Genomic DNA, 10,245 nt, shown 5'->3' on the forward strand with positions numbered 1-10,245 from the left:
ATCAAAATTGCAGTACCTGCCACCCTTCTCCGTGGACACCTGGCCCTACTGTAAGGAAAGAGAGGAAAGTGGGAGGAAGCAAAAACGAAAGAAAGTGGGGCCGTATAGGAGGGCTGAGGAATAATTTAGTTCAACATTGATTTATGCAGAATCAAAATTGCAGTACCTGCCACCCTTCTCCTTGGACACCTGGCCCTACTGTAAGGAAAGAGGAAAGTGCGAGCGAAGCAAAAACGAAAGAAAGTGGGGCCGTATAGGAGGGCTGAGGAATAATTTAGTTCAACATTAATTTATGCAGAATCAAAATTGCAGTAGCTGCCACCCTTTTCCGTGGACACCTGGCTCTACTGTAAGGAAAGAGAGGAAAGTGGGAGCGAAGCAAAAACGAAAGAAAGTGGGGCCGTATAGGAGGGCTGAGGAATAATTTAGTTCAACATTGATTTATGCAGAATCAAAATTGCAGTACCTGCCACCCTTCTCCGTGGACACCTGGCCCTACTGTAAGGAAAGAGAGGAAAGTGGGAGCGAAGCAAAAACGAAAGAAAGTGGGGCCGTATAGGAGAGCTGAGGAATAATTTAGTTCAACATTGATTTATGCAGAATCAAAATTGCAGTAGCTGCCACCCTTCTCCGTGGACACCTGGCTCTACTGTAAGGAAAGAGAGGAAAGTGGGAGCGAAGCAAAAACGAAAGAAAGTGGGGCCGTATAGGAGGGCTGAGGAATAATTTAGTTCAACATTGATTTATGCAGAATCAAAATTGCAGTACCTGCCACGCTTCTCCGTGGACACCTGGCCCTACTGTAAGGAAAGAGAGGAAAGTGGGAGCGAAGCAAAAACGAAAGAAAGTGGGGCCGTATAGGAGGGCTGAGGAATAATTTACTTCAACATTGATTTATGCAGAATCAAAATTGCAGTAGCTGCCACCCTTCTCCGTGGACACCTGGCTCTACTGTAAGGAAAGAGAGGAAAGTGGGAGCGAAGCAAAAACGAAAGAAAGTGGGGCCGTATAGGAGGGCTGAGGAATAATTTAGTTCAACATTGATTTATGCAGAATCAAAATTGCAGTACCTGCCACCCTTCTCCGTGGACACCTGGCCCTACTGTAAGGAAAGAGAGGAAAGTGGCAGCGAAGCAAAAACGAAAGTGGGGCCGTATAGGAGGGCTGAGGAATAATTTAGTTCAACATTGATTTATGCAGAATAAAAATTGCAGTACCTGCCACCCTTCTCCGTGGACACCTGGCCCTACTGTAAGGTAATAGAGGAAAGTGGGAGCGAAGCAAAAACGAAAGAAAGTGGGGCCGTATAGGAGGGCTGAGGAATAATTTAGTTCAACATTGATTTATGCTGAATCAAAATTGCAGTACCTGCCACCCTTTTCCGTGGACACCTGGCCTTACTGTAAGGAAACAAAGGAAAGCGGGAGCGAAGCAAAAGCGAAAGAAAGTGGGTCCGTATAGGAGGGCTGAGGAATAATTTAGTTCAACATTGATTTATGCAGAATAAAAATTGCAGTACCTGCCACCCTTCTCCGTGGACACCTGGCCCTACTGTAAGGAAAGAGAGGAAAGTGGGAGCGAAGCAAAAGCGAAAGAAAGTGGGGCCGTATAGGAGGGCTGAGGAATAATTTAGTTCAACATTGATTTATGCAGAATAAAAATTGCAGTACCTGCCACCCTTCTCCGTGGACACCTGGCCCTACTGTAAGGAAAGAGAGGGAAGTGGGAGCGAAGCAAAAACGAAAGAAAGTGGGGCCGTATAGGAGGGCTGAGGAATAATTTAGTTCAACATTGATTTATGCAGAATCAAAAATGCAGTACCTGCCACCCTTCTCCGTGGACACCTGGCCCTACTGTAAGGAAAGAGAAGAAAGTGGGAGCGAAGCAAAAGCGAAAGAAAGTGGGGCCGTATAGGAGGGCTGAGGAATAATTTAGTTCAACATTGATTTATGCAGAATAAAAATTGCAGTACCTGCCACCCTTCTCCGTGGACACCTGGCCCTACTATAAGGAAAGAGAGGAAAGTAGGAGCGAAGCAAAAACGAAAGAAAGTGGGGCCGTATAGGAGGGCTGAGGAATAATTTAGTTCAACATTGATTTATGCAGAATCAAAATTGCAGTACCTGCCACCCTTCTCCGTGGACACCTGGCCCTACTGTAAGGAAAGAGAGGAAAGTGGGAGCGAAGCAAAAGCGAAAGAAAGTGGGGCCGTATAGGAGGGCTGAGGAATAATTTAGTTCAACATTGATTTATGCAGAATAAAAATTGCAGTACCTGGCACCCTTCTCCGTGGACACCTGGCCCTACTGTAAGGAAAGAGAGGAAAGTGGGAGCGAAGCAAAAACGAAGGAAAGTGGGGCCGTATAGGAGGGCTGAGGAATAATTTAGTTCAACATTGATTTATGCAGAATCAAAATTTATGTACCTGCCACCCTTCTCCGTGGACACCTGGCCCTACTGTAAGGAAAGAGAGGAAAGTGGGAGCGAAGCAAAAACGAAAGAAAGTGGGGCCGTATAGGAGGGCTGAGGAATAATTTAGTTCAACATTGATTTATGCAGAATCAAAATTGCAGTACCTGCCACCCTTCTCCGTGGACACCTGGCCCTACTGTAAGGAAAGAGAGGAACGTGGGAGCGAAGCAAAAACGAAAGAAAGTGGGGCCGTATAGGATTGCTGAGGAATAATTTAGTTCAACATTCATTTATGCAGAATCAAAATTGCAGTACCTGCCACCCTTCTCCGTGGACACCTGGCCCTACTGTAAGGAAAGAGAGGAAAGTGGGAGGAAGCAACAACGAAAGAAAGTGGGGCCGTATAGGAGGGCTGAGGAATAATTTAGTTCAACATTGATTTATGCAGAATCAAAATTGCAGTACCTGCCACCCTTCTCCTTGGACACCTGGCCCTACTGTAAGGAAAGAGGAAAGTGCGAGCGAAGCAAAAACGAAAGAAAGTGGGGCCGTATAGGAGGGCTGAGGAATAATTTAGTTCAACATTGATTTATGCAGAATCAAAATTGCAGTAGCTGCCACCCTTTTCCGTGGACACCTGGCTCTACTGTAAGGAAAGAGAGGAAAGTGGGAGCGAAGCAAAAACGAAAGAAAGTGGGGCCGTATAGGAGGGCTGAGGAATAATTTAGTTCAACATTGATTTATGCAGAATCAAAATTGCAGTACCTGCCACCCTTCTCCGTGGACACCTGGCCCTACTGTAAGGAAAGAGAGGAAAGTGGGAGCGAAGCAAAAACGAAAGAAAGTGGGGCCGTATAGGAGAGCTGAGGAATAATTTAGTTCAACATTGATTTATGCAGAATCAAAATTGCAGTAGCTGCCACCCTTCTCCGTGGACACCTGGCTCTACTGTAAGGAAAGAGAGGAAAGTGGGAGCGAAGCAAAAACGAAAGAAAGTGGGGCCGTATAGGAGGGCTGAGGAATAATTTAGTTCAACATTGATTTATGCAGAATCAAAATTGCAGTACCTGCCACGCTTCTCCGTGGACACCTGGCCCTACTGTAAGGAAAGAGAGGAAAGTGGGAGCGAAGCAAAAACGAAAGAAAGTGGGGCCGTATAGGAGGGCTGAGGAATAATTTACTTCAACATTGATTTATGCAGAATCAAAATTGCAGTAGCTGCCACCCTTCTCCGTGGACACCTGGCTCTACTGTAAGGAAAGAGAGGAAAGTGGGAGCGAAGCAAAAGCGAAAGAAAGTGGGGCTGTATAGGAGGGCTGAGGAATAATTTAGTTCAACATTGATTTATGCAGAATCAAAATTGCAGTACCTGCCATCCTTCTCCGTGGACACCTGGCCCTACTGTAAGGAAAGAGAGGAACGTGGGAGCGAAGCAAAAACGAAAGAAAGTGGGGCCGTATAGGATTGCTGAGGAATAATTTAGTTCAACATTCATTTATGCAGAATCAAAATTGCAGTACCTGCCACCCTTCTCCGTGGACACCTGGCCCTACTGTAAGGAAAGAGAGGAAAGTGGGAGGAAGCAAAAACGAAAGAAAGTGGGGCCGTATAGGAGGGCTGAGGAATAATTTAGTTCAACATTGATTTATGCAGAATAAAAATTGCAGTACCTGGCACCCTTCTCCGTGGACACCTGGCCCTACTGTAAGGAAAGAGAGGAAAGTGGGAGCGAAGCAAAAACGAAAGAAAGTGGGGCCGTATAGGAGGGCTGAGGAATAATTTAGTTCAACATTGATTTATGCAGAATCAAAATTTATGTACCTGCCACCCTTCTCCGTGGACACCTGGCCCTACTGTAAGGAAAGAGAGGAAAGTGGGAGCGAAGCAAAAACGAAAGAAAGTGGGGCCGTATAGGAGGGCTGAGGAATAATTTAGTTCAACATTGATTTATGCAGAATCAAAATTGCAGTACCTGCCACCCTTCTCCGTGGACACCTGGCCCTACTGTAAGGAAAGAGAGGAAAGTGGGAGCGAAGCAAAAGCGAAAGAAAGTGGGGCTGTATAGGAGGGCTGAGGAATGATTTAGTTCAACATTGATTTATGCAGAATCAAAATTGCAGTACCTGCCATCCTTCTCCGTGGACACCTGGCCCTACTGTAAGGAAAGAGAGGAACGTGGGAGCGAAGCAAAAACGAAAGAAAGTGGGGCCGTATAGGATTGCTGAGGAATAATTTAGTTCAACATTCATTTATGCAGAATCAAAATTGCAGTACCTGCCACCCTTCTCCGTGGACACCTGGCCCTACTGTAAGGAAAGAGAGGAAAGTGGGAGGAAGCAAAAACGAAAGAAAGTGGGGCCGTATAGGAGGGCTGAGGAATAATTTAGTTCAACATTGATTTATGCAGAATCAAAATTGCAGTACCTGCCACCCTTCTCCTTGGACACCTGGCCCTACTGTAAGGAAAGAGGAAAGTGCGAGCGAAGCAAAAACGAAAGAAAGTGGGGCCGTATAGGAGGGCTGAGGAATAATTTAGTTCAACATTGATTTATGCAGAATCAAAATTGCAGTAGCTGCCACCCTTTTCCGTGGACACCTGGCTCTACTGTAAGGAAAGAGAGGAAAGTGGGAGCGAAGCAAAAACGAAAGAAAGTGGGGCCGTATAGGAGGGCTGAGGAATAATTTAGTTCAACATTGATTTATGCAGAATCAAAATTGCAGTACCTGCCACCCTTCTCCGTGGACACCTGGCCCTACTGTAAGGAAAGAGAGGAAAGTGGGAGCGAAGCAAAAACGAAAGAAAGTGGGGCCGTATAGGAGAGCTGAGGAATAATTTAGTTCAACATTGATTTATGCAGAATCAAAATTGCAGTAGCTGCCACCCTTCTCCGTGGACACCTGGCTCTACTGTAAGGAAAGAGAGGAAAGTGGGAGCGAAGCAAAAACGAAAGAAAGTGGGGCCGTATAGGAGGGCTGAGGAATAATTTAGTTCAACATTGATTTATGCAGAATCAAAATTGCAGTACCTGCCACGCTTCTCCGTGGACACCTGGCCCTACTGTAAGGAAAGAGAGGAAAGTGGGAGCGAAGCAAAAACGAAAGAAAGTGGGGCCGTATAGGAGGGCTGAGGAATAATTTACTTCAACATTGATTTATGCAGAATCAAAATTGCAGTAGCTGCCACCCTTCTCCGTGGACACCTGGCTCTACTGTAAGGAAAGAGAGGAAAGTGGGAGCGAAGCAAAAGCGAAAGAAAGTGGGGCTGTATAGGAGGGCTGAGGAATAATTTAGTTCAACATTGATTTATGCAGAATCAAAATTGCAGTACCTGCCATCCTTCTCCGTGGACACCTGGCCCTACTGTAAGGAAAGAGAGGAACGTGGGAGCGAAGCAAAAACGAAAGAAAGTGGGGCCGTATAGGATTGCTGAGGAATAATTTAGTTCAACATTCATTTATGCAGAATCAAAATTGCAGTACCTGCCACCCTTCTCCGTGGACACCTGGCCCTACTGTAAGGAAAGAGAGGAAAGTGGGAGGAAGCAAAAACGAAAGAAAGTGGGGCCGTATAGGAGGGCTGAGGAATAATTTAGTTCAACATTGATTTATGCAGAATCAAAATTGCAGTACCTGCCACCCTTCTCCTTGGACACCTGGCCCTACTGTAAGGAAAGAGGAAAGTGCGAGCGAAGCAAAAACGAAAGAAAGTGGGGCCGTATAGGAGGGCTGAGGAATAATTTAGTTCAACATTGATTTATGCAGAATCAAAATTGCAGTAGCTGCCACCCTTTTCCGTGGACACCTGGCTCTACTGTAAGGAAAGAGAGGAAAGTGGGAGCGAAGCAAAAACGAAAGAAAGTGGGGCCGTATAGGAGGGCTGAGGAATAATTTAGTTCAACATTGATTTATGCAGAATCAAAATTGCAGTAGCTGCCACCCTTCTCCGTGGACACCTGGCTCTACTGTAAGGAAAGAGAGGAAAGTGGGAGCGAAGCAAAAACGAAAGAAAGTGGGGCCGTATAGGAGGGCTGAGGAATAATTTAGTTCAACATTGATTTATGCAGAATCAAAATTGCAGTACCTGCCACCCTTCTCCGTGGACACCTGGCCCTACTGTAAGGAAAGAGAGGAAAGTGGCAGCGAAGCAAAAACGAAAGTGGGGCCGTATAGGAGGGCTGAGGAATAATTTAGTTCAACATTGATTTATGCAGAATAAAAATTGCAGTACCTGCCACCCTTCTCCGTGGACACCTGGCCCTACTGTAAGGAAATAGAGGAAAGTGGGAGCGAAGCAAAAACGAAAGAAAGTGGGGCCGTATAGGAGGGCTGAGGAATAATTTAGTTCAACATTGATTTATGCTGAATCAAAATTGCAGTACCTGCCACCCTTCTCCGTGGACACCTGGCCTTACTGTAAGGAAACAGAGGAAAGCGGGAGCGAAGCAAAAGCGAAAGAAAGTGGGTCCGTATAGGAGGGCTGAGGAATAATTTAGTTCAACATTGATTTATGCAGAATAAAAATTGCAGTACCTGCCACCCTTCTCCGTGGACACCTGGCCCTACTGTAAGGAAAGAGAGGAAAGTGGGAGCGAAGCAAAAGCGAAAGAAAGTGGGGCCGTATAGGAGGGCTGAGGAATAATTTAGTTCAACATTGATTTATGCAGAATAAAAATTGCAGTACCTGCCACCCTTCTCCGTGGACACCTGGCCCTACTGTAAGGAAAGAGAGGGAAGTGGGAGCGAAGCAAAAACGAAAGAAAGTGGGGCCGTATAGGAGGGCTGAGGAATAATTTAGTTCAACATTGATTTATGCAGAATCAAAAATGCAGTACCTGCCACCCTTCTCCGTGGACACCTGGCCCTACTGTAAGGAAAGAGAAGAAAGTGGGAGCGAAGCAAAAGCGAAAGAAAGTGGGGCCGTATAGGAGGGCTGAGGAATAATTTAGTTCAACATTGATTTATGCAGAATAAAAATTGCAGTACCTGCCACCCTTCTCCGTGGACACCTGGCCCTACTATAAGGAAAGAGAGGAAAGTAGGAGCGAAGCAAAAACGAAAGAAAGTGGGGCCGTATAGGAGGGCTGAGGAATAATTTAGTTCAACATTGATTTATGCAGAATCAAAATTGCAGTACCTGCCACCCTTCTCCGTGGACACCTGGCCCTACTGTAAGGAAAGAGAGGAAAGTGGGAGCGAAGCAAACACGAAAGAAAGTGGGGCCGTATAGGAGGGCTGAGGAATAATTTAGTTCAACATTGATTTATGCAGAATCAAAATTTATGTACCTGCCACCCTTCTCCGTGGACACCTGGCCCTACTGTAAGGAAAGAGAGGAAAGTGGGAGCGAAGCAAAAACGAAAGAAAGTGGGGCCGTATAGGAGGGCTGAGGAATAATTTAGTTCAACATTGATTTATGCAGAATCAAAATTGCAGTACCTGCCACCCTTCTCCGTGGACACCTGGCCCTACTGTAAGGAAAGAGAGGAAAGTGGGAGCGAAGCAAAAGCGAAAGAAAGTGGGGCCGTATAGGAGGGCTGAGGAATAATTTAGTTCAACATTGATTTATGCAGAATAAAAATTGCAGTACCTGGCACCCTTCTCCGTGGACACCTGGCCCTACTGTAAGGAAAGAGAGGAAAGTGGGAGCGAAGCAAAAACGAAAGAACGTGGGGCCGTATAGGAGGGCTGAGGAATAATTTAGTTCAACATTGATTTATGCAGAATCAAAATTGCAGTACCTGCCACCCTTCTCCGTGGACACCTGGCCCTACTGTAAGGAAAGAGAGGAAAGTGGGAGCGAAGCAAAAGCGAAAGAAAGTGGGGCTGTATAGGAGGGCTGAGGAATAATTTAGTTCAACATTGATTTATGCTGAATCAAAATTGCAGTAGCTGCCACCCTTCTCCGTGGACACCTGGCTCTACTGTAAGGAAAGAGAGGAAAGTGGGAGCGAAGCAAAAACGAAAGAAAGTGGGGCCGTATAGGAGGGCTGAGGAATAATTTAGTTCAACATTGATTTATGCAGAATCAAAATTGCAGTACCTGCCACCCTTCTCCGTGGACACCTGGCCCTACTGTAAGGAAAGAGAGGAAAGTGGGAGGAAGCAAAAACGAAAGAAAGTGGGGCCGTATAGGAGGGCTGAGGAATAATTTAGTTCAACATTGATTTATGCAGAATCAAAATTGCAGTACCTGCCACCCTTCTCCTTGGACACCTGGCCCTACTGTAAGGAAAGAGGAAAGTGCGAGCGAAGCAAAAACGAAAGAAAGTGGGGCCGTATAGGAGGGCTGAGGAATAATTTAGTTCAACATTGATTTATACAGAATCAAAATTGCAGTAGCTGCCACCCTTCTCCGTGGACACCTGGCTCTACTGTAAGGAAAGAGAGGAAAGTGGGAGCGAAGCAAAAACGAAAGAAAGTGGGGCCGTATAGGAGGGCTGAGAAATAATTTAGTTCAACATTGATTTATGCAGAATCAAAATTGCAGTACCTGCCACCCTTCTCCGTGGACACCTGGCCCTACTGTAAGGAAAGAGAGGAAAGTGGGAGCGAAGCAAAAACGAAAGAAAGTGGGGCCGTATAGGAGAGCTGAGGAATAATTTAGTTCAACATTGATTTATGCAGAATCAAAATTGCAGTACCTGCCACGCTTCTCCGTGGACACCTGGCCCTACTGTAAGGAAAGAGAGGAAAGTGGGAGCGAAGCAAAAACGAAAGAAAGTGGGGCCGTATAGGAGGGCTGAGGAATAATTTACTTCAACATTGATTTATGCAGAATCAAAATTGCAGTAGCTGCCACCCTTCTCCGTGGACACCTGGCTCTACTGTAAGGAAAGAGAGGAAAGTGGGAGCGAAGCAAAAACGAAAGAAAGTGGGGCCGTATAGGAGGGCTGAGGAATAATTTAGTTCAACATTGATTTATGCAGAATCAAAATTGCAGTACCTGCCACCCTTCTCCGTGGACACCTGGCCCTACTGTAAGGAAAGAGAGGAAAGTGGCAGCGAAGCAAAAACGAAAGTGGGGCCGTATAGGAGGGCTGAGGAATAATTTAGTTCAACATTGATTTATGCAGAATAAAAATTGCAGTACCTGCCACCCTTCTCCGTGGACACCTGGCCCTACTGTAAGGAAATAGAGGAAAGTGGGAGCGAAGCAAAAACGAAAGAAAGTGGGGCCGTATAGGAGGGCTGAGGAATAATTTAGCTCAACATTGATTTATGCTGAATCAAAATTGCAGTACCTGCCACCCTTCACCGTGGACACCTGGCCCTACTGTAAGGAAAGAGAGGAAAGTGGGAGCGAAGCAAAAACGAAAGAAAGTGGGGCCGTATAGGAGGGCTGAGGAATAATTTAGTTCAACATTGATTTATGCAGAATCAAAATTGCAGTAGCTGCCACCCTTCTCCGTGGACACCTGGCTCTACTGTAAGGAAAGAGAGGAAAGTGGGAGCGAAGCAAAAACGAAAGAAAGTGGGGCCGTATAGGAGGGCTGAGGAATAATTTAGTTCAACATTGATTTATGCAGAATCAAAACTGCAGTACCTGCCACCCTTCTCCGTGGACACCTGGCCCTACAGTAAGGAAAGAGAGGAAAGTGGGAGCGAAGCAAAAACGAAAGAAAGTGGGGCCGTATAGGAGAGCTGAGGAATAATTTAGTTCAACATTGATTTATGCAGAATCAAAATTGCAGTAGCTGCCACCCTTCTCCGTGGACACCTGGCTCTACTGTAAGGAAAGAGAGGAAAGTGGAAGCGAAGCAAAAACGAAAGAAAGTGGGGCCGTATAGGAGGGCTGAGGAATAATTTAGTTCAACATTGATTTATGCAGAATCAA

Source organism: Amblyomma maculatum, chromosome 5 (assembly GCF_055883805.1).
Source record: "Amblyomma maculatum isolate TAMU_Amacu chromosome 5, ASM5588380v1, whole genome shotgun sequence".
Taxonomy (NCBI): Eukaryota; Metazoa; Arthropoda; class Arachnida; order Ixodida; family Ixodidae; genus Amblyomma; species Amblyomma maculatum.